General features: G+C 42.9%; 1 pseudogene; it reads left to right on the top strand.

Annotated features, from left to right (window-relative positions):
• The first annotated feature begins 773 nt into the window (after positions 1–773).
• LOC145819902 (pentatricopeptide repeat-containing protein At3g49170, chloroplastic pseudogene) lies at positions 774–24,295 on the top strand (annotated as a pseudogene).
• Positions 24,296–25,700: the final 1,405 nt, after the last annotated feature.

Below are 25,700 nucleotides of genomic sequence, written 5' to 3'. Positions count from 1 at the left end.
TAGCCAAAAAAGCTCTTGCCAAACGGAGCTAAGTTGAACAAGTTTACAATTTAAAAATAAAAATATGACACGCGTCGCTTATGCGTGTGTTTTTTTATCAAAAAAAAAAAAATTAAAAATTGTAATCAATTGAACCAAACTGAGATAAAATAATAAATTCAACATCAAAATTGACTCAATTAAATTTATAAGAACTAAAATAACATAATAGTCAAAATATGAAAACTACTAAAAATAATGTTACATACAACCACAAATACAACACAGTTAGATAATGATACATTTATTAGAGAAAATTCTCTGTACACCGTATATAATTTTATTACGAAATTAACTAAATTTTTATGAATTGATATAAGTTATCTCACAAAATTTTATAAGTCAAACACAAATAAATTTACATAATCAGTAAATTTATATTCAAATTACGTATTTTTATAAAATCATTTATATAAATTCATAAAAAAAATATGTAATTTTGACTTGTTTTGAGAAATTGATTAAAAGTTGAATTTTTAATTTTTTAAACTATTTTTTGAAAAAACATATAAAAATAAAGAGATGATATTCAAAAAAAATTAAAAAGCAAAAAAAAAAATTCACTTTTAACCAAATTTTCAAAATAAGCAAATTTACTCGAGCATAGACGTACACAAACAATGGTTGTCGCCTTCACCCCCACAACACTCATCAACACAGCACCGCGACTGTCCAATCCTCTCGTCAACAAATTTGGATCCTATTTCAGGTAGAAAATCGTTGAAGAAAAAGCAATGTTTGTTCTCTCTCTACCACCTCCCCCCAATTTACTTCCACCTTCCAACTTAACCATAAACCCTTCCCTCCACAACACCTCCTCACCATCCACCCAAACCCTGAAACATCCCAATTTCGAACCATTCAAGGACCGTCTGATCCGTCTCGCCAATTAGGGTCACCTCTACCAGGCAATCTCAACCCTTGATCTCATGACCCAACAAGGACTCTCCCCAGACCTCGTCACCTACTCTGTCCTCCTCAAGTCCTGCATCAGAACGCGCCAATTTGATCTGGGTAAGCTTGTTCATTCCAAATTGTCCCATTCACTACTCGACCCTGACTCGGTCCTACTCAACTCACTCATCACCTTGTGTGGGGATATATTTTCTGAGTACTAACACATGGCCAAGGTGACGCCAATGTGTCAGCCGAGGTGCCACGTGTTCAGGTCATGACGTCGAGGTTATCTCGGCAAGGCCGAGGTTATCTCCGAAGATATCGGAATCCGTGATAAGTGGATAAGGGACAAGAGTCCTAGAATAAGGAAGGACTCTAGCATGGATAAGGATAAAGCTCTTAGGGAGTTTATCTTTATCTCTTGGAGAGTCCAGGATAAGCACTAAGCAAGAGTCCATTGAAGCTAGGCTTCTATTGGGACTAGGATTGAGTTTGCTATAAAAGAGAGGCACCCCCATGGGTCTAAGGTACACAATTTATATTCTGAATAGTGAGTTTAGCACTATTGATTATCTTTGAGAGATATACTGACTTGATTGTCGGAGTGCCCCCGAGTGGACGAACCATCGCCAGAATCTTCTCTTTCTGTTGCAGGTCAGCTAGGTGCCATCTATTTTGCTAGTTCTCTCCAGCTAAATACTGAGTTGGGCAGTGTGATCGGAAAATCACTCACACAATTTGGCGCCGTCTGTGGGAAAAGAAAGGAGAATAGATGGCCAGTAACGGACAGAAGGAAAAGATTGGGGACGACACTCCTGCTGGGAGTGGCAGACCTATCGACCTTGATGTCGAAGGAGACAACCGCAACATACAAACTCGTGACCAGAATCACAGCAAGAAAGACGTCGGCCAGGATGGCGACGTACCAAAAAATCCAGATCGAAGTGGGTACTACAATGAGGATGACCTCCAAGTGTGGAAGGATAGATGCCTTCGAAGGGACGAAGAAGTAAAAGAGATGGCGAACAAATTGGTAGAACTGCAGTCGGTCATTAATTTTATGATGCAAAACATTGTCATGCAGCCGCCGTTCCCGCTACAAGACACGCCAATTCCAGCAGCCAATGCACAGAAGGGAGGGCATAAACCAATCCCAGAAATCCCCCAGCACGCCAGGAGCAAAAAACACTCTTACCGACCTTCAAGGGAGGTCGGATGAAGAGAGTCAAGGAGAGAAGAATCGCGGAGGATGCATCGCGCCAAGGAGGCAGACCCCAAAGAACATCGGCATGTTCAGGGGCAGGCGCTTTGCTTTGACACAACTCACGAAGAAAGATCGAAAAGGATCCACCATGAAGCTGAGAGTAGTATGCCGAAAAGACTGAAGTCAAGAGATAGCCGACTCCTAGACGAAGCAAAGAAGACTTGAGAGATTACCTCAAGAGGAAGCAGCGGAATGCCGATGCCAAGGTAACTTCCCCTGAAAAGCCGAGAACACCATTCTCGGTGGAGCTAGACAAATTTGAGGCTCCGAAGAGATTCAGTATGCCGAGGTTCCAAATATACAACTGTAAGTCAGACCCCAACTTCCACGTTGGATTATACTTGAACTCAATGGCATTATATAGTGGGAACGAGCCGTTGCTCAGCAAAGTATTCCCCTCATCCTTCGGGGAGATTGCATCCGATTGGTTTCACAAACTACCAAAGGAAAGTGTGAAGACCTGGGAAGGCCTGACCGAGATGTTTGTGGCCAGGTTCGTGACAAACAAGCTGCAGCCATTAAGGGTGGACGCATTGATGGCTCTGAAGATCAGTAAGGAAGAAGGCTTTAGGGCCTATGCGAAAAGGTACTATGAGGTGTTGAACCGAATACCAGAATGTAATCAAGAGGTGGCGGTCGTATCTTTTAAGAACGGCCTTAAAGACAACTGTCCACTACGAAAATCTTTGGCAAAGACATTGCCAAAAAGCATGGAAGAGCTCATGGCGAGGATCGAGAAGTACGCCAGAGCCGAAGAAGATACATCGGGGACCAAGGAGGCAAAGCAAGAAAAGGGAAACGGCTCGCCGAAGCGAGGCCGAGGTAACAACGGATCTAGCAAACAGGAGATAGAACTAAGGGCAACACTGGCAGTGACAACTGTGTTCCGAATCCCAATTCACAAAGTCCTGGATCAAATTCGAAATCAACCCTATTTCAGAACACCAGCAAAGGCACCAGGAGAATTCATGGGAAGAAACCTTGGTAAGCATTGTGCTTACCACAATAAAAACGGGCATATGACTCAGGGCTGTAGAGCCCTGAAAACACACTCGGAAGACCTGGTGAGGCAACGCCATCTGAGAGACCTTGTCGATGAGGCCAGAACAAGAGAAGAACATGCACAATTGCCTCAGGTGACAACAGCCCCACCTTGTAACGCCGTCAAAATAAACCCATTATATACATTTCATTGACATACATTATTCAAAGAAAACAATTTATTGATTCATTCATCAGAGGATTACTAAACGAAAACATTACAGATAACATCAAATTAAATGCCCTACAGGCTTACATCTTTCCAAGCCAACACTTGGATACAAAAATATGAGTTCTAACTCAATACAAGAAAAGCCCTAGGCTTGAATGTTTACATGTACTAATAAATAAAGACAATTAACTAAGATAGTCTTCTTCATAATCCAGAAGCCAAACCCTCCCAAGCTAAGTCCTTGGAGGTATTTTATCACCTGAACCTGAAAATGATGTTCCCATATAGGGTGAGCCACAACCCAGTAGAAATATACTAAACCACATATAAGCAATGAATAAAGCAATAGCATTCAACAGATGGTTAACCAAGATAATCAATTACTTCATTTTACAGTCTCATGACACTATTGTCTAACACATGTTTTACTTTCCAATTTTATCAACATGGCTCAGAACCTGGCCAAACTTACAACAGTGAATTACATATATCATGTTCACATCCTTCGAATATCCAACAAACATATGAGACTCAAACTCAAATCAAAACATTTCATACTTCCAGATTGATACACATTTTAGTGCTGTATCAATAAAACACTTCAATATAGATAAGCACACATAAAAGTGATACTAATGGAGTCCATCCCCTATCTCCTCCCAAACAAAATCCGGTTTAGAGGTCCATCCCCTATCTTCCCCTAAACCGTGGAGTACATCCCCTATCTCCTCCCACACAAAACAATGTATGCAAATGCAATGCTCAATCAATACATGTATTTTCTGTATCAATGCAATAGTCAAAATTAATGACTCAACCAATTGTGATTAGTTTCAGTTATTCCTAATTCACATGCAATGTCTACAACAATCACGACTATCCTCCACCGATAGCCCAAAACAGTTATTTCTAAACTGAAAATAACTATTGTCAACAATTCAATAGATAAATGATTCAAATTATCCAACTACGCCATTTAATCAATGAATTCCCCAATTCCATGAATTTAACCATCTTTTCCCAGTTCCATGAATTAATTATACAAATTAATTTAATAATACAACTAGGGTTTTTTCCAAAATTTACCAAAGTATCCCCAACATATCAAAAGACCAAGGCTTAGAACAAAACCTATAAAATGGAGTAGGAAATCCCTACCTCGAAGAGAACAACCCAAATGGAGAAGACAAAGATGAATACCCAAATACCAAAGTGCTCCAAATCGCCAAATGTTCAGATTAGATGGAAGCCCTCGACTCACTCTATCTTTTTAATGAAGGATCTATGGTAGAAACACACCCTAAGTGGATCAAATCTAAGAGAGAAGGTGTGTATAGGGAGAGAAAACTCGTAACTAGGGTTTTGGAATATGAAAGTGTATGAAAAAAAGATCTGAAACACGCTGCTGCCTATTTAAACCTGACAGGCTCGCTCGAGCGAAGACTTAGTCGCTCGAGCGACCAGACACAGAAAAGATACGCTCGAGCCAAGAAAACCTTGCTCGAGCCAACAACCCAAAAGCTCGCTCGAGCGAAAGAAAACTCGATCGAGCGAAGAACTCAAACCCTCAGGTCTGTAACCAGACTCACGCTCGAGCGAAGGAACTATTGCTCGAGCGAAGAACGAACTAACTCGCTCGAGCGAAGAAAAGCTTGCTCGAGCCAAGAATGCACAGCTACAGGTCCAAGTCAGACGCAACCTCTCGCTCGAGCTACCAAACCCCGGCTCAAGCGAATAACCAAAAATAACATCTCGCTCGAGCGACAAACTCCTCGCTCGAGCGAAGACCCAAAATTCTGGACAGCAACACTTGGTTTCTAAACCCAACCAACCAGAAACAAACCTACCCAGCACATCCTATAAGTCCAAATGAGCAAATAAGGAACAACAACAACAACAATACTATGACAGAATCTACGGAACCTAAGTCCGGATACAATAATCAAATGGGAGAAGACCGGGGTCGCTATAACCTCCCCCCCTTCAAAGAATTTCGTCCCCGAAATTAGTAAACATCTTGACTCAAAACTGGTCATTTCATCTCTTTATCAAGAGGCATCTCACATAACACAACCTATATATCAACCTGTATCATTATTATGCATTATTCCTTTCAATGTTAACAATTCCCATATCATATTCAATCGCATGATATAAACAACCCATTCAACAATGTACTCAACAGATGCAATATTACACTAAACTTCTATAATGAAGCAAGTTTTAAGATACACCCATTTACCAACACAAACTCAAGGTTTTATAACTTAAGACATATATAAAGCCCTTAAGTTCAACAATATAACATAATCTAATCATAAGATTACAAATCAACCAACATGTCCGGATATTTCTCGCGGACTTCTAATTCACGTTCCCAAGTGGCTTCCTCTACTCCGTGATGTTTCTACAAAACTTTGACCAAAGGGATGGTTTTGCCTCGCAAAACTTGATCCCGCCTATCCAAGACTCGAATCGGTCTCTCCTCATATGAGACATTCTCATCAACCACTAAATCGGTCCAATCCAACACATGTGATGGATCCGGCTCATACTTCCGAAGCATACTCACATGAAAAACGTCATGTACTCCGGACAGCTGCGGCGGTAAAGCTAAACGATAAGCAGCCTCGCCAATCCTCTCAAGGATCTCAAACGGACCAATGAACCGAGGGGACAACTTCCCGCTCTTCCCAAATCTCATCAAACCCCGTCTAGGTGATATCTTCAGAAAGACATGATCACCCACCTCAAACACCAAAGGTCTCCTCCTACGGTCGGCATAAGATTTCTGACGACTCTGTGCTGTAACAAGCCTCTTACGGATAAGCTCAACTTTCTCCGTCGTTTCCCTCACCAACTCCGGACCCAACAAAGGTGCATCACCCACCTCAGCCCAACAAACAGGAGATCTACACGGTCGGCCATACAAGGCCTCAAACGGTGCCATACCGATACTAGACTGGAAACTATTGTTGTAGGCAAACTCCACCAACGGCAAGTGCCTCTCCCACGACCCACTAAAGTCTAGAACACAACCCCGAAGCATATCCTCAAGGATCTGAATAATACGCTCGGACTGTCCGTCAGTCTGAGGATGATAAGCCGTGCTAAAGGTCAACTTAGTGCCCAAGGCACTCTGCAAACTCTGCCACAACCTGGCAGTAAAACGAGGATCTTTATCTGAGACAATCGTCACTGGAACCCCGTGTAACCTCACTATGTCCCGAATGTACAAGTCGGTAAGATGATCCACCGAATCTCTCACACGCATAGGAATAAAGTGTGCCGACTTAGTCAACCGGTCTACAACCACCCAAATAGCATCACTACCCCGCTGAGTCCTCGGAAGACCCACAACGAAGTCCATAGTGACGTGTTCCCACTTCCACTCGGCAATAGGCAAGGGTTGCAACAAACCCGCTGGCCTCTGATGTTCGGCCTTCACTTGCTGGCAAGTAAGGCACTTCGATACGAAAACCGCCACATCTCTCTTCATACCCCGCCACCAAAACTGGCGACCCAAATCCTAATACATCTTAGTACCTCCCGGATGCACCGCAAGGCGCGAATGATGAAACTCTTGGAGTACTTCCTCTCGGCAAGACTCAGGCACAAACAGACGGTCTCGGTATCTCACACTCAGGTCGGGATACACCGTCAAACCCTTCTCACCCTTCCCACCGGAAATCCTCTCACGGAGAGCTTCTACCTCAAGGTCGCCCCTCTGAGCCTCTAACACTCGAGTCACAAGTGTAGGCTGTGCAACAACAGAAAACAAGGCCGCAGCCTCAACAGATTCGCCCAGTAACAAATCAAACTCACCAAGTGCTCCCAACATCTCCCATTCTCGGATGGCTATACTAGCTATGACACCAACAGGTTTTCTGCTAAGAGCATCGGCCACCACATTGGCCTTTCCCGGATGATAATGCAACTCAAAGTCATAATCCTCTATGAACTCCATCCACCTCCTCTGCCTCAAGTTCAAGTCTTTCTGTGTAAACAAATATTTCAGACTCTTATGATCCGAGAATACCTCGAATTTCTCACCATAAAGGTAATGCCTCCAAATCTTCAAGGCAAATATCACAGCTGCTAACTCTAGATCATGCGTAGGGTAATTCTGCTCGTGAATTTTCAACTGACGTGAACCATAGGCAACTACTTTCCCTTCTTGCATTAATAGACAACCCAGACCCTCTCGTGAGGCGTCACAATAGACTGCATAACCCAACCCTCTCTCTGGAATAATCAAGACTGGAGCGGTGGTCAGTCGTTCTTTCAACTCCTGAAATGAATTTTCACAAGTCTCACTCCAAACAAATTTGACTCCCTTCCGAGTCAATCTAGTCAAAGGCGAAGCTAATCTGGAGAAATCTTTCACAAGCCGACGGTAATAACCAGGTAATCCCAGAAAACTGCGAATCTCAAACACACTCTTAGGCTGTGCCCAATCCTGCACTGCCTCTACCTTGGATGTATCAACAGACACTCCTTCCCCAGACACCACGTGACCTAAGAATTTGACTTCCCTCAGCCAGAACTCACACTTCCCAAACTTGGCATACAGCCTATGTGCTCTATGTAACTCAAGCACCACCCTCAAGTGTGCCTCATGCTCCTCCTCAGAAGGTGAATAGATAAGGATGTCGTCCAGAAAAACGACTACAAACCGATCCAAGAATTCTCGGAAGATCCGGTTCATCAAGTCCATAAAGACTGCCGGTGCATTGGTGAGCCCAAATGGCATCACCAGAAACTCATAATGGCCATACCGCGTACGGAATGCCGTCTTCGAAATATCCTCCTCCCTGACTCTTAACTGATGATAACCCGATCTCAAGTCTATCTTCGAGAAACAACGGGAACCCTTCAACTGATCGAACAGATCATCTATACGAGGCATAGGATACTTATTCTTAACCGTAGCCCGATTCAATTTCCGATAATCTATACAAAGTCTCAAAGCATCACCTTTCTTTTTAACAAAGAGGGCCGGTGCTCCCCACGGCGAAACACTAGGACGTATAAAACCCTTATCTAGCAACTCCTGGAGTTGGATCTTCAACTCAACTAACTCAGCTGGGGCAAAACGATAAGGTGCCATGGAAATCGGCGCCGTGCCGGGCACTAGGTCTATAGAGAACTCAATCTCCCGATGCGGTGGCAAACCAACAAGATCCTCGGGAAAAACGTCTAAGTACTCACAAACCACCCTTGGCAACACAATCTGTGTTTCATCATCCTCACTAATCGAAAGGTTAGCAAGTAGACCACTAAGCTCACTCCGTCCTCGCGGAACATACCCCGGTGGCAACACATTACCAACCCGGTCCCCCAGAAAATGAAAATACTCTTCGCTCACAGTACAACAAGTGACCCTCTGGCGGTAGCAATCAATAACTGCCCGGTATGACGATAACCAGTCCATACCCAAAATAACATCGAAACCCTTCATAGGCATAACTACAAAGGAAAATGGGATTCTATGATAATCAACCTCAATATCACAACCCCTAACACCTTGTTTCAAAATCAATTCACCTCCAAGAGGTGACACTACACATATAGGAGATGCTAACTGTGCTAACTCCAACTCCAAAACAGATGCAAATGTAGCAGACACAAAGGAATGAGATGCAACCGTATCAATCAAAACATTAGCAACCGAGTTGCAAAACAAAAAGGTACCTCTCACAACTGATGGTGCCGGCACAAGATCCTGCGCGGTAACAGCATACACGCGCCCAGACGACCTCTGATCAACCTGCTCAACCCTAGGTGCATAAGATTGCTGCACTGACTGGGACGATGAAGCCCCCTGATTGGCCCTCGAGGCCTGACCTGATTGAGCTGGCTGCTGACCCTGAATCGGCCTCAAACCAGATGCACCAGGTGTGCCACCTAACTGCGGGCAATACCTCTTCATATGCCCTGGCTGACCACACTGATAACACGAGAGTGGCTGGCCTTTACCCTGACTCTGGCTCTGAGATCGAGCCGAAGATGATGCTGCTCTCTGAACTCCTCCCCTTTGAGGACAAACTGGAGACTTGTGGCCCAGCTGGCCACACTTGAAGCAGGTAATGTCTCCCTGACTGCCTTTCCCCGAACTAGCACTTGGCACAGGAAAAGTTGATCTAGAAAAGCTACCCTGAGACTGCTGAGAATTAAAACCCTTCTGTCTCCTGCCATCACTCTGACTATCCTGACTCCTCTTGGAGCCCTTCTGTCCTTCCTCCTCCTCCTGCATCATGATCTCCATATGGCCTGCAGCATCAACCATACGCCCATAATCTCGAATCATAGTACCCCCAACTCTCAGCTTGAGGCCACGCCTCAACTTCTTCTCAAACTCAATACAACGACGTTCCTCAGACGCCACCAACTCAGGTGCAAACCTGGACAAACTAGTAAATGCAGCCTCAAACTCAGCCACTGAAGAACTCGCCTGCTTAAGCTGACAAAACTGGTCTCGCAGCTTCTCCCTGACTGCTGGAGATAAGAACTTCTCCTGGAAAGCATTCACAAAAGCCTCCCACGTACCTCCTATACGCCCCTTAGTAAACTTCCACCACTGACCCGCATCCCCCTTCAACTGGAAAGATGCCAAGGTCACTTTCAACCCTTCGTCTTCGATGCCAAGCATCTCAAACGTCTTCGTTGTCTGTTCGAGCCATTTATCTGCCTTAAGCGGCTCTTTAGGATCACCCAAAAATTCATCCGGATTAGACCGGAAGAACTCCCTCTTCAGAAAGGCAGGTCCAGTATCTGCAACAACAACCTGAGCTTGATTCTCAGCTCTGAGGATACCTACTGACTCCCTGAATGCCCCTGCTATCTCTCGGGCTAAAGCGCCCATAGCCTGCTGGCCTACTGGCTCGGCCACATTGGCCTGGCCAATTCCCTCCTGAACTGTCAGAATCTCCTCTGGCACAGGCACCTCCTGCCTACCCAGCCTACCACGCCTACCGCGTCCTCGTCCTCGTCCTCGTCCTGACATCCTAATAAAGGAAACACAGACATTAGCACATTAATAAATGTGCCGAAGCTAAACACTCGCGTCCTAATGCATTGGACAACAATAATTCATTCCACGTAAGCACATAATCACATAAGCACCTACGAATTTCATTCCTGGATAATGATAGTCCCAATGCATTACTATAGTTCCGGTTGGAAGCAGCAGTGATCAAGTGCCTTTCCAACAAGACTACTAGAAACTCAAGGGTCCAATCAACATCCTAGAAACTACATTCCATACCCATATAATCACATAAACATGCTATCACATAAACATATAACTTTACACTAAGTCTCTATCAAACGAGACGAACCCATTGTGATACTAATCACTTCCCACGTACCCAAAGTATTCAAACCCGGTACGCTCTGATACCAAGTTGTAACGCCCTCAAAATAAACCCATTATATACATTTCATTGACATGCATTATTCAAAGAAAACAATTTATTAATTCATTCATCAGAGGATTACTAAACGAAAACATTACAGATAACATCAAATTAAATGCCCTACAGGCTTACATCTTTCCAAGCCAACACTTGGATACAAAAATATGAGTTCTAACTCAATACAAGAAAAGCCCTAGGCTTGAATGTTTACATGTACTAATAAATAAAGACAATTAACTAAGATAGTCTTCTTCATAATCCAGAAGCCAAACCCTCCCAAGCTAAGTCCTTGGAGGTATTTTATCACCTGAACCTGAAAATGATGTTCCCATATAGGGTGAGCCACAGCCCAGTAGAAATATACTAAACCACATATAAGCAATGAATAAAGCAATAGCATTCAACAGATGGTTAACCAAGATAATCAATTACTTCATTTTACAGTCTCATGACCCTATTGTCTAACACATGTTTTACTTTCCAATTTTATCAACATGGCTCAGAACCTGGCCAAACTTACAACAGTGAATTACATATATCATGTTCACATCCTTCGAATATCCAACAAACATATGAGACTCAAGCTCAAATCAAAACACTTCATACTTCCAGATTGATACACATTTTAGTGCTGTATCAATAAAACACTTCAATATAGATAAGCACACATAAAAGTGATGCTAATGGAGTCCATCCCCTATCTCCTCCCAAACAAAATCCGGTTTAGAGGTCCATCCCCTATCTTCCCCTAAACCGTGGAGTACATCCCCTATCTCCTCCCACACAAAACAATGTATGCAAATGCAATGCTCAATCAATACATGTATTTTCTGTATCAATGCAATAGTCAAAATTAATGACTCAACCAATTGTGATTAGTTTCAGTTATTCCTAATTCACATGCAATGTCTACAACAATCACGACTATCCTCCACCGATAGCCCAAAACAGTTATTTCTAAACTGAAAATAACTATTGTCAACAATTCAATAGATAAATGATTCAAATTATCCAACTACGCCATTTAATCAATGAATTCCCCAATTCCATGAATTTAACCATCTTTTCCCAGTTCCATGAATTAATTATACAGATTAATTTAATAATACAACTAGGGTTTTTTCCAAAATTTACCAAAGTATCCCCAACATATCAAAAGACCAAGGCTTAGAACAAAACCTATAAAATGGAGTAGGAAATCCCTACCTCGAAGAGAACAACCCAAATGGAGAAGACAAAGATGAATACCCAAATACCAAAGTGCTCCAAATCGCCAAATGTTCAGATTAGATGGAAGCCCTCAACTCACTCTATCTTTTTAATGAAGGATCTATGGTAGAAACACACCCTAAGTGGATCAAATCTAAGAGAGAAGGTGTGTATAGGGAGAGAAAACTCGTAACTAGGGTTTTGGAATATGAAAGTGTATGAAAAACAGATCTGAAACACGCTGCTGCCTATTTAAACCTGACAGGCTCGCTCGAGCGAAGACTTGGTCGCTCGAGCGACCAGACACAGAAAAGATACGCTCGAGCCAAGAAAACCTTGCTCGAGCCAACAACCCAAAAGCTCGCTCGAGCGAAAGAAAACTCGATCGAGCGAAGAACTCAAACCCTCAGGTCTGTAACCAGACTCACGCTCGAGCGAAGGAACTATTGCTCGAGCGAAGAACGAACTAACTCGCTCGAGCGAAGAAAAGCTCGCTCGAGCCAAAAATGCACAGCTACAGGTCCAAGTCAGACGCAACCTCTCGCTCGAGCTACCAAACCCCGGCTCAAGCGAATAACCAAAAATAACATCTCGCTCGAGCGACAAACTCCTCGCTCGAGCGAAGACCCAAAATTCTGGACAGCAACACTTGGTTTCTAAACCCAACCAACCAGAAACAAACCTACCCAGCGCATCCTATAAGTCCAAATGAGCAAATAAGGAACAATAACAACAACAATACTATGACAGAATCTACAGAACCTAAGTCCGGATACAATAATCAAATGGGAGAAGACCGGGGTCGCTATACACCTCCCCCAGCACAGCAACCACAAGCAGGAGGACCTCGGGTAATTAATGTAATTCACTCGAAGGTCAACGAAAACGAGATTCGGGGGGAGACCCAGAAGGTAAAACATCTGCAGCATGTTTACCAAGTCAGGGAGAAGAGACATCGGGCAGAGAAGTACCAAGGACCGGTAGTGTCCTTTTCTGAAGCCGACCTTGAGATGGTACAACATCCGCATAATGATGCCTTGGTAGTATCCCTCCAGGTTGGGGAATGCCAAGTAAAGCACATCCTGATTGACCAAGGCAGCTCTTGTGACATCATGTATGTCTGATGTTACAAGAAGCTTGGCCTTCACCCAGACGACATGGAGTAGTCTAATAGCCCAATGGTCGGGTTCGATGGAACGCCAACATGGCCACTAGGAATAACCAGCTTGGAGGTGCAAGTAGGCACCAGGAAGATAACAACAGAGTTCACCGTAATTGACATACCCTCCCTTTACAACATCATTTTGGGAAGACCAAGGTTGTATGCAATGAGGGTTGTTCCCTCAACTTTGCATCAACTATTGCGGTTCCCAAGAGAGTATGGGATTGAGGAGGTCAGAGGAGATTAGCTGCAGGCAAAGAATTGCTCCATGGCAGCAATGAAATCCACCTCCAGCATTCGAAAACCAGAGAAGGCAGAGATCGAAGACGAGGACGTGGAGGTCCTAGAGGATGTCGGTAAGGAGCCGGCTGAAAAGAGTGAAGAAACACTGAAGAAAATCCTCGTCCAAGATGGGGATGAAGAACGTTTCTTTCTTCTCGGCTCGAGCCTAGCTGAAGAGGAAGAAAGAGAGATAGAAGCTTTCTTGAGAGCAAATATTGAGGTGTTTGGTTGGACGCCTCACGAGATGCCTGGCATTGACCCCGAGGTCACTTGCCATAAACTGAATGTTGATAGGTTGGCAAAACCGGTAATACAACGAGCAAGAAGACCGACGTTGATGCACGTCGAAGCAGTGGAGGAGGAAGTAGACAGACTTCTCGAGGCCAGGGCCATTCGAGAGGTAGATTACCCAACATGGCTATCAAACATGGTGGTGGTAAAGAAAAAAATGGTAAATGAAGGGTCTGCGTAGACTTTACTAACCTGAACAAAGCCTGTCCCAAAGACAGCTTTCCACTACCCAAGATTGACCAGCTGGTAGACGCCACTTCGGGGCATGGAAGGATAAGCTTCTTGGATGCATACAGAGGGTACCATCAGATAGCCATGTACCCCCCAGATGAAGAGAAGACTACGTTTATCACTCCCAAAGGGCTGTACTGCTACAGAGTGATGCCTTTCGGGTTGAAAAATGCAGGAGCAACTTACCAAAGGTTGGTAACCAAGATGTTCAAACACCTGATTGGCAGAACGGTGGAAGTTTACATTGATGACATGGTCGTGAAGCCCAAAGAACCTAAAGACCGACCTGAAAGCAGTCTTTGACATCCTTAAAACATATCGGCTCCGACTCAATGCAGCAAAGTGTGCATTTGGAGTAGGATCTGGTAAGTTTTTAGGATGCCTGGTGACTAGAAGAGGCATTGAGGCCAGCCCAGATCAGATTAAGGCCATCTTGGAATTAAAGAGCCCAACATCGGCAAAACAGGTACAAATGTTGACTGGAAGGGCCGCAGCCCTAAATAGGTTCATTAGCAGAAGCTCAGACAAGTGGAAACCTTTCTTCAACTTAGTGAAAAAGGCTACAGATTTTTATGGACAGAAGAATGCGAGGCCGCCCTCACCGACTTGAAAAAGTATTTGACCACAGCTCTAGTTCTTTCAAATCCAGAACCTGGGGAGAAGTTGTTTTTGTACGTAGTAGTCTCAGAACACGCAGTAAGCGCAGTGGTAATCCGAGAAGAAAAAGGGGAGCAAAGGGTTGTTTACTATGTAAGGAAAATCCTAGCCGATACAGAAACAAGGTATCTATCCTTAGAGAAATTGGCACTGGCTTTAGTAATGGCTTCAAAGAAACTGAACCATTACTTCCAGGCCCATAAAATTGTGGTGCTAACAGAACACCCCTTGAAGTCTTTGCTACAACAAGGAGACTTGACAGGAAGAATAGCCAGATGGGCAGTGGCCTTGGGACAATATGACTTGGAGTACAGACCCAGAACAGCAATCAAAGGCCAAGTTTTGGCCGACTTCGTAGCTGAGTTCACACCAGAATCTATCGCACATCGGGCTCCGTTGAGCCGAGGTGAACAATGTCCAAACAAGCAAGGAGAAACCCAGCCAAATGCAGCAGAACAAAGGAGAAAGGAAAAACTCAGACCCTGCAGCATTTACATCGGCGACTTCTTTCGACTGTTTGTCGATGGGAGCTCAAACCAGCAAGGAGCGGGGGCAGGAGTAGTACTGGTATCTCCAGATGGAGAAGTATTGGAACAGTCCATTCGATTAGGGTTCAAGGCCTTAAACAATGAAGCAGAATATGAAGCATTGATTGCAGGACTAAAGTTGGTGGTTGCAGCAGAAGCAGATGAAGTGATAGTCTTCTGTGACTCCCAACTCATAGTCAACCAGACAACGGACGAGTTTGCAACCCGAGATGAAAGGATGTCAACCTACGCAAAGGAAGTCAACAGGTTAGTAGCTTTGTTTCATAATTGTCGACTACATCAAGTTAGCCGAGATGATAACAGTCATGCCGATGCACTAGCCAATCTGGCTAGTGCAATACAACCTGGAAAAGTAAGGACGATAATGGTCGAATACTTATCAGACCCGAGCATCGAACCACTGACCACAGAGCATGAAGCAATGTGTGTGGACATGGGACCAAGCTGGATGGATGCAATTGTTGCATTTCTGAAAGAAGGAAAGCTGCCAGATGACCACAAGGAGGCACACAAGATCAGATTGAAATCGACAAGATTCAATCTAACAGCAGAAGGACATCTCTACAGAAGATCTTTCACTAGACCCCTTTTAAGGTGTGTACACCCATCACAAGTTGAAGATTTTTTATACAAAATACACGAAGGAATCTATGGAAGCCACAGTAAGGGCAGATCACTTGCCCACAGGGCCATTACCTAGGGGTATTGGTGGCCCTACATATAGAAAGATGCAGAAGCCTATGTGAAGAAATGTGAAAAATGCCAAAGGTTTGCACCATTGATACACCAACCTGCAGCAGACCTAAACCCAGTATCCAGTCCTTGGCCGTTTGCCTAATGGGGCATGAATCTCGTTGGGCAACTGGCCCAAACAACTGGACAAAGGAAGTACCTGCTAATAGCAACAGATTACTTCACCAAGTGGATAGAAGTTGAGCCCCTAGCTAAGATCCGAGATATAGACATGAAGAACTTCTTATGGAGGAACATCATCACCAGATTTGGGATTCTGAGAACAATAGTTGCTGACAATAGAACACAATTTGACAGCAAGCCAATCAAGAACTTCTCTGCAAAGTTCAACATCAAGAACTACTTTTCAACCCCAAGCTTTCCTCAAAGCAATGGACAAGCAGAAGCATCCAACAAAGTTATCCTAGATGGGATAAAAAAGAGGCTGCAAGCGGCAAAAGGAAAGTGGGTGGATGAACTACCAAATGTGCTCTGGGCATATCGGACTACGTCGAGAAGATCAACGGGGGAATCCCCCTTTGCCATGACCTATGGCACAGAAACTGTCATTCCGTTTGAAGTCGGCATCCATGGGATCAGAACCCAGGGAATAGAAAATGGGACTAATGATGTACTCTTAGTTCGAGATCTAGATCTACTAGAAGAAAGAAGAGAGAAAGCTGCAATTCAGCTCGCAGCCTACCAGTAGCAGCTTGCCAGAGCTTATAATAAAAGAGTCAACCCAAGGGAGTTCCAAGTCGGCGACCTAGACTTGAGAAAAGTCGTCGGCAACAAGAAAGATCCTAGGGAGGGCAAGCTTGGCCCAAACTGGGAAGGACCCTACAGAATCTCTTCGATATTGGGCAACGGAGCATATCGGCTTGAAGATAGTGAGGGCAAAGAGTTGCCAAGACCCTGGAATACTTGTAATTTGAAGTTTTTCTACCATTAGATTTTCCCTATTATTTGCTGACGTCATGAATAAAATTTTAGCAGAATTCTTCTATATTTGTGACTGATGAAGATACATAACATTGTTTCGAAATACGTGCATAATGAGACCCCAAGTAGAACTTAGGTTCACATTAGTGGGCAGAGAGAAGAAATGATGTTTAACACTTGTTGAAACTTAAAAAGTTTACAAGTTGAAGTTAAACCAAGATAATGTTTAACACTTGTTGAAACTTAAAAAGTTTACAAGTTGAAGTTAAACCGAGATGATGTTTAACACTTGTTGAAACTTGAGAAAAGTTTACAAGTTTAGAAAAGTTTACAAGTTGAAGTTAAACCGAAATGATGTTTAACACTTGTTGAAAATTAAAAAGTTTACAAGTTGAAGTTAAACCAAGATAATGTTTAACACTTGTGAAACTTAAAAAGTTTACAAGTTGAAGTTAAACCGAAATAATGTTTAACACTTGTTGAAACTTAAGAAAAGTTTACAAGTTGAAGTTAAACCGAAATGATGTATAACACTTGTTGAAACTTGAGAAAAGTTTACAAGTTGAAGTTAAACCGAAATGATGTTTAACACTTGTTGAAACTTAAAAAGTTTACAAGTTGAAGTTAAACCGAGATAATGTTTAACACTTGTTGAAACTTATGAAAAGTTTACAAGTTGAAATTAGACTAAGGTAAAACACTTGTTGAAATTTTGTGAAACCAAGGTTATATTTAGAAAGGCACTTGGGTACTTGCCGAGATAAATCATCAGTTTGTATTACCGAGGTGTTTCACCCCGAGAAGGTTGCACAAGGCTAAAGAGCATTTTTGAAGACAAAATTATTCTAAGTATGGAATCATACAAGAGTAATACAGAGAAGGCACACATACAAGCATTCAGAAAAGACAGTTATATTAAAAAGTTGACATATCGGCCAAAGCCTACAATTGTTCCAAAAAAAAAAGTACAAAGCACAAAAGAAAGAGAAAAACATGAAATCAAGAGTCGTCAGCAGCAGGCTGGGTTTGGACCTCGGAGGACTGCTAAGAAGACATCTCGGCAACCTTCTCGGCCACAAGTTCAGCATCAATTTCTTGAAGGGTTTCATCTATGCTCTTGTTGGCAGGAGGCACGTCTGATGACACCTTCTCTGGAGTGGCATCCTTGGGGACTTCCTCATCCTCCTCATCTTGAGTGAAGTCCAGAACTTGCTCATTTTGAGGAGGAGACTTGGCCCCAGCAACATCTGTTGACTTCCTCACCAAAACCTCCTCCTCAGATTCAGAGTCGTCATCGGATTGAGTTGGAGTTGGAGGGAATGGAAGAGGAATGGCGTCGGCGTTCCGATGGGGCGAGTCGGCAGGGACTTCAAGCTTTTTAGAAGAGACATCCAACCAAGGGTGAAACCCTTGTTGCATGCCTACTTCACTTGCTTTTCATAATCCACCGTGACATCGGCCACCCCTTCGTTGTAGCCCTTCTCGTCGGCGGCCTTGACCTCGGCCTCTTTGGTGGCCAGGGCATCTTGAAGCTCCCTTTGGGCCTTGGCCATCTTGTCCTCGGCCTCTTTCAGCTGGGCTTGAAGGACTTTGTTTATCGCCTCAGCAGCACCTGCTTTCTCTTCGACGTCATGTTGAGCTTTGATAGCATCCTCAGCCTGATCTTCCAGGGTCTTCATCTTTGACTGCAAGTTCTTATTAGTCTTTTGAAGAGTAGAGACCTCCCTTTTCTTCTCGGTCAGCTTCTCCCGGTTCTCAAAAGATTGTACATAGAACGAATAGGCATACTGGATGGCCTGATAGTAAAACGAATAGAAGTTGTTAGAAAAAATTACAAGTATGGAATGAACAGAAAGAAAGAAAAAAGTTTCCAGATAAAGACACTTACTTGAACGGAGCGTTGAAGCATCAGAGCGTAGTTTTTGTACTCGCTCAACTCGGCGTTTCGGTCGAGATTGCCGGGGAGAAACAGAGCAGTACTAAGGGCTGCGGCGACGTTGATGTCATCGGCGCTATCGTTGGCCATAACTGGCTTATCTTCCAGAATGATTCTAGAGGGCCAGGGGGCATCATGTTTTTTGGACCCCGAGGTGGTTGCAGAGGATGACCTCGGCTTCTTTGATCTTGGGGACTCGGATGGTTGGGCCTCAGAACGCCTCTTCCCAGCAGCGGATTGAGACTTATTGCTTTCAACCACTTTAGAAATAGGCAAAGTATCCTCAGTATCAGCCTGAGTCACCTTTGCCTTTGGTTGAGCCTTTTTGATTCTTTTCTGTTTTGGTGGAGGCTGGGTTTGCGTAGGCTGAGCGTCAACATCAGAGGGGATGCTGGCCAAGAGATATTTTGCAACAGCTTTCTGGCGGCCCATTTCAGTAGCAAAAATGGTTCGTCGCTGACGTTGTCGTTGGGATATCGGGATCAGGTATGGAGCCGAGGTTAAGGGCTGCTCAGCTAGATCAGAGGTTGATCCTTGGTCTGTCCGAGATGTGGATGCAACTTGTGGAGTTGTGGCAGAAGGTGGAGAAAGGCTTTTCTTTTTCTTCTTTGGGACGTCAGGAAGAGCTGACTTATACGTGGGGATGAAGTTGAGAAGCAGAGGGGCCTTCCGCTTGTGGACTGGCAAATTCAGAAGTTTCCTCAAGTCTTTCCTGGGAAAGAAAGACTGACGGAAACCCTTTGGTGGTTGAGGAAGAACTGCAAACAAAACTGACGTTAGAAGCAGATAAAATATTAAAAACTTTGAAAAATTTTGAAAAAACAAACAAGTATGGACGCAGGGCTCTTACCATTGCCCTCTACAAAGATTGTTCGAGGAAGAGGATAGAGATGGAGGTCCTCGTCTGAAGCAAACTCCCAGTTCCCCGAGGTAATCAAGTAATCGTCTCCAGCTCCCTTGTTGGAGTCTGGGAACGATTTTATATGCTGTAGACCTCGGCTTAAGGTAGTAAACGTAGCCATGTCTTTTTTGAGGCCACACATGGTGTAGCAATATTGGATATCGGCTAAGGTGATCCTAGCGTTTTCTTGTTTGGCTAAGGCTATGATACTATTAATAACTCGGTATGAGTTGATGGCAAGTTGCATAGGGTTCAACTTATAGTAATGAAGTATTTCACGAAAAAGGGTGTTGAGTGGAAGCCGGAGTCTGCACTTAATAAAGGCTACGACAGGGAAGGAGATAGAATCAGTGGTGGGCATTATGGAGTCGTCATCACCAGCCAACCTCAGATGGACGTCGGCAGGGATGGAAAACTCTCGCCTAAAGTATTCTAATTTTGTCGGGGTGTCTACCCTATGCTTCTACATACCCATGATATCGGCCTAGCTAGGAGGAACTGGATATCAGAATAAAGGTGTTTTAAAAGGGTTATTGGGACCTCGGCAAAAACCTAAAGCATGTGCTGGGTAAGAAGTTGTGGAAATAGTTTCAGTTTTTCCTAAAAACTTGTGGGTTCTATAGACAAATCCCAAAACCTAACTCTATGGGAGCAAGATTGGAGGCAGAAATCTAGAAAAGACACAGAAAATAAAAAACAAGAACGTGTTTCAGAATCAAGAACAAGGGTGAACTACCAAGAACACTGTGACAGAGTGTGTGAAAAGGGTACAAGGTCAAGAACAATTGCAAAAATTACAGAAAAATTGTGAGCAGTGCGAGTATTCAAGACATGGGCAAAGGGCAAAATCATGAAATAAACACATTCAGATGCATGATTCGTGAATCAAATGTTTGAGTAAAACAACAATGGCGACTAATGATAAAGTAAAAATTTCTTGGAGCATAACAAGAACTAAAACCAGAAGGAACGATGGCTTAGCAGAGGGAAAAAACCGATGTTGAGATCGCCGAAGTCAGAAAAACAGCGGTAGAGGAAAAAGAGCCTCGCTGGAAGAGGTGAAACAGCGGTGGCAGCAGAGCTTCAGAGCTTGGAACAGTGGAGGATTAGAGAAGGCAAGAGAGAGAAAGAGTTTGAATAGAGACGATATAAAGTGAAAAGACGAAAGGGGGAAAAGTTTTGTTAAAAACCTAAAATGGCGGCAACACGGAATTGATGAGCCTAGAAAAACGTATGCGCCAGATGGCGCATGTGAAAATGATTCAATTTACAGATGTGTATCAGGTACGATCCAGTAAGAAAAAGACGCGTGGCTTAAACGGTTGAGTTGTTATGGACAACTGCTCATATGCGTAAAGAAGCCCTTGGGATTCCTGATCTTTAAGAAGACATATCAGCCTATGATGATCTCGGCTTACGCCGATGTACTGACTAAAAGTACCGATATAGGTTCCATCACCCCAGAATGCCGAGGTAATAAAACCTAGGGGGCAGTTGTGGGGATATATTTTCTGAGTACTAACACGTGGCCAAGGTGACGCCAATGTGTCAGCCGAGGTGCCACATGTTCAGGTCATGACGCCGAGGTTATCTCGGCAAGGCTGAGGTTATCTCCGAAGATATCAGAATCCGAGATAAGCGGATAAAGGACAAGAGTCCTAGAATAAGGAAGGACTCTGGCATGGATAAGGATAAAGCTCTTAGGGAGTTTATCTTTATCTCTTGGAGAGTCCAGGATAAGCACTGAGCAAGAGTCCATTGAAGCTAGGCTTCTATTGGGACTAGAATTGAGTTTGCTATAAAAGAGAGGCACCCCTATGGGTCTAAGGTACGCAATTTATATTCTGAATAGTGAGTTTAGCACTATTGATTATCTTTGAGAGATATACTGACTTGATCGTCGGAGTGCCCCCGGGTGGACGAACCACCGCCGGAATCTTCTCTTTCTATTGCAGGTTAGCTAGGTGTCATCTATTCTGCTAGTTCTCTGCAGCTGAATACTGAGTTGGGCAATGTGATCGAAAAATCACTCACACACCTTGTATTCCAAATCAGGTGATTGGGTAACTGCTAATTCTATCTTTAACGGTATGGGTGAGCATAGAGACATGGTTTCTTGGAGTGCGATGATCTCTTGCTTCGCTCATAATGGTATGCAATCGCAGTCTATATCTACCTTCTTTGATATGCTTGAATTTGGAGAGTACCCAAATCAATTTTGCCTCGTTGCCGTGATGTAGGCGTGTTCGAACTCCAAGAATGCTTGGATTGGGAGGATAATTTTTGGGTTTGTGATAAAGACGGGCTATTTTGAGTCTGATGTGTGTATTGGGTGTGCATTGATTGATATGTTTGTGAAGAGTTGTGGTGATTTGGGTTCTGCAAAGAAAGTGTTGGACATAATGCGTGAAAGAAATGTCTTTTCTTGGACTCTGATGATTACTAGAAATTCTCAGCTAGGTCAGCCCAAGGATGCTATTGAGTTGTTCATTGATATGGAAGTTAGTGGCTTTATACCTGATCGGTTTACTTTTAGTAGTACTATTAATGCCTATGCGGAGTTGGAATTGTTGTCACTTGGGCAACAATTGCATTCTCTGGTTGTCAAGTCTAGGTTGACCTTGGATGTTTGTGTTGGCTGTAGTTTGGTGGACATGTATGTAAAGTGTGCAATAGATGGATCCATGGTTAATTTGAGGAAGGTTTTCGATCGGATGCCTGATCATTATGTTATGTCTTGGACTGCAACTATCATAGGGTATGTGCAAAGTGGAGGGCATGATAAGGAAGCCATTGAACTCTATTGCAGAATGATCGATGGTCAAGTTGTTCCTAATCATTTTACATTTTCCATCCTTCTAAAGGCATGTGGAAATCTTTTTGATCCAGCAGTTGGTGAACAGATTTACACCAACGCAGTGAAACATGGTCTTGCATCAGTAAATTGTGTGGGAAATTCTCTTATTAGCATGTATGCTCGATCTGGTAGGATGGAAGATGCCTGGAAAGCTTTTGATATTCTATTTGCGAAGAATTTGGTTTCTTGCAACACAATTGTTGATGGGTATGCCAAGAATTTGGATTCCATTGAAGCCTTTGAACTCTTCAATGAAATTGAGGATACAAGAATTGAGGTTGATGCTTTCACATTCGCTAGTCTCTTGAGTGGAGCTGCAAGCATAGGTGCCGTTGGTAAGGGTGAGCAAATCCATGCTCGGTTAATAAAAGCAGGGTTCAAGTCAAACCAATGTATATCTAATTCTTTGATCTCTATGTTTTCTAATTGCGGAAACATTGAAGCAGCTTTGCAAGTTTTCTCTGAAATAGAAGATCATACTGTAATGTCATGGACATCTATTGTCATGGGTTTAGCAAAACATGGATTTGCAACAAGGGCTTTGAAGATGTTCCAAGAAATGCTTAAGACAGGCATAAAGCCAAATGAGGTCACCTACATTGCTGTTTTATCAGCTTGTAGCCATGTGGGTATGATCAATGAGGGATGGAAGCACTTCAATGCAATGTACAAAGAACACAGGATAAGCCCGAGAATGGAACATTATGCATGTATGGTTGATTTATTAGGCCAATCAGGCTTCCTAGAAGAAGTCATTCAGTTCATTAACTCGATGCCTTTCATGGCTGATGCTTTGGTTTGGCGTACATTGCTTGGAGCTTGTCAAGTTCACGGTAATACAGAGGTTGGGAAACATGCTGCCAAGATGATTATTAAGCAGGAACCTAATGATCCAGCAGTATACATTTTACTATCAAACTTATATGCTTCATCAGGTCAATGGGATGAAGTGGTAAGAATCAGAAAAAACATGAAAGAGAGAAATTTGGTAAAGGAAGCAGGCTGTAGCTGGATAGAGACAGAAAATAGGGTGTACAACTTCCATGTAGGGGATACTTCTCATCCGCAAGCACGAGAAATATATGAAGAACTAGATCAGCTGTCTCTCAAGATAAAGGAGTTGGGTTACATCCCTAATACAAACTTTGTTCTTCACGATGTGGAGGAGGAACAAAAGGAACAATATTTGTTCCAACACAGCGAGAAAATTGCTGTGGCATTTGGTCTTAGAAGTACATCGAAATTGAAACCCATCAGAGTATTTAAGAATCTTCGCGTCTGTGGAGATTGCCACACTGCTATGAAGTACATATCAATAGTAACAGGGAGAGAAATAGTGTTGAGGGATTCTAACAGGTTTCATCATTTCAAAGGAGGGGCTTGCTCGTGTAATGATTACTGGTGATGATCAATTTATTACTTTGAAACAAATGAAAATGACAGAATTTCATGGACTAGGGGATGTGTGCTATATTGAGCAAAGCTGTTAAGCAATCCCTTCTGTTGCATTACCTGTTGGTGCAAGCAGTGCTAAGCTGAGCTACAAGAACTCTGATAATTTTAGTAAAAGGCAAGGCCAGATCAATATAGCATACCACATTGCTATCTATGTTCACTATAAGGCCAGATATACAAATTGCTTTATATTACAATTTCAAGATCAGTCACAATGGTGGAATGGGGCTGAACTTGCCTTCTGCAGAGCCCAAGAAGAAAAAAATTTGTCACACCCCAAAATTCATGACTGTAAAAAAAAAAAAATGTAAAATGCAACTCAAACAGGATAGATGACCAAAACATTTTAATATACACATAAGCAGAGTTAATAGCATAGTTAATTCATTTGTGTTCCACAATAGGATTACAAAATATTGTCACGCCAAAAGTCAAAGAAAAAACAACTAGTAGTCTAAGTCTTCAAGTAAACCACGACTCCAACACTTCATCTTAATTGCCTTTGGGATAAGCTTCACCATCTTAAACTGCTTCCTCACCTCGCATGACACGTCATGAGCTTGAAATGCCTAATAAAAATACACACACCCCCATATCTTCTATCAACCAATCAACCATACACAGAACAAACCGGGTAACATAACATACAATACTACAATAAGGTTCTGTGAATTAGTAGTTAGGCTAGATATTTAGAATCCCCCAAAGATATCCTTCTACCCAACCACAAGGATTGGATATCGGACTATTCAGAACGCCCCTTTTGCTGCTTTACTGACCTTACCACCCATGTCCTCCTCCCGATTATTTACCGGCCAGTGACACTAATGGACTTCAAAAGTGACGGCCAAACAAGTGAGCTCGCTTACACCCAAATCGTGCCTAGGGTTGCTTACACCCTGCACATATCATACCAAAGCATGCCTAGGGGCTCGTTTACACGCTACACATACCAAAAGCCTCGCTTATACCCTGAAACCACCACATGGAGTCTGAATACATCTGTGTCATCCTAGGGATCCGTTTAGACCGCTTGCGTAAGACTTAACTTATTTGGTATTAATCTCATCATAATTCATGTTGACAGAAGAACCAACAAGAGATGATTTTTCTAGAATTTTATAAAATTGCAAGAAGTGGACTGTTTTTCAGAGTCTTAGACCAGATTTTTAAACAAAATATCCAAGCCCTAAAAATACACAATGAGGGTCTAATAAAATTATTATAAGCTCTAAACACACCAACTATTCTATATTAAATTCAAATTTGATAAATAAATAAATTTGATATTTATTTTAAAATAGAGAAGTTGCAGCAGTGCATATTTTGAACAAAATTGCAAGACAATGTCACCAATTCATACCACACTTGCATACACATCAAAAATCCTATTTACTATTAATATATAACACAAGAAAGCATACTCGACATAGAATGGGATGGGTGAAAGAATTAGAGAAGACAAGAGAGAGGTGTGATTCTTACATTAACTCAAAAAAACAACTTTTCTTCCTTCTTCTTCTTCTTCTTCACTTCCTTATAATTCACAATCTCCTCCTCTCACCCTCTCCTTTGCTGTTGAAAATATGGGTAGGGAATGGGGAAAATGTTCTCAATTTATAGGAAAGGGATTTAGGTTGAAAAGGCAATTTTATCCTTAGGCAAT

The sequence above is a fragment of the Camellia sinensis genome, chromosome 1, assembly GCF_055761805.1.
Source record: "Camellia sinensis isolate YWXY chromosome 1, ASM5576180v1, whole genome shotgun sequence".
Classification (NCBI taxonomy): Eukaryota; Viridiplantae; Streptophyta; class Magnoliopsida; order Ericales; family Theaceae; genus Camellia; species Camellia sinensis.
This window is presented reverse-complemented; position numbering and strand designations above follow the sequence as displayed.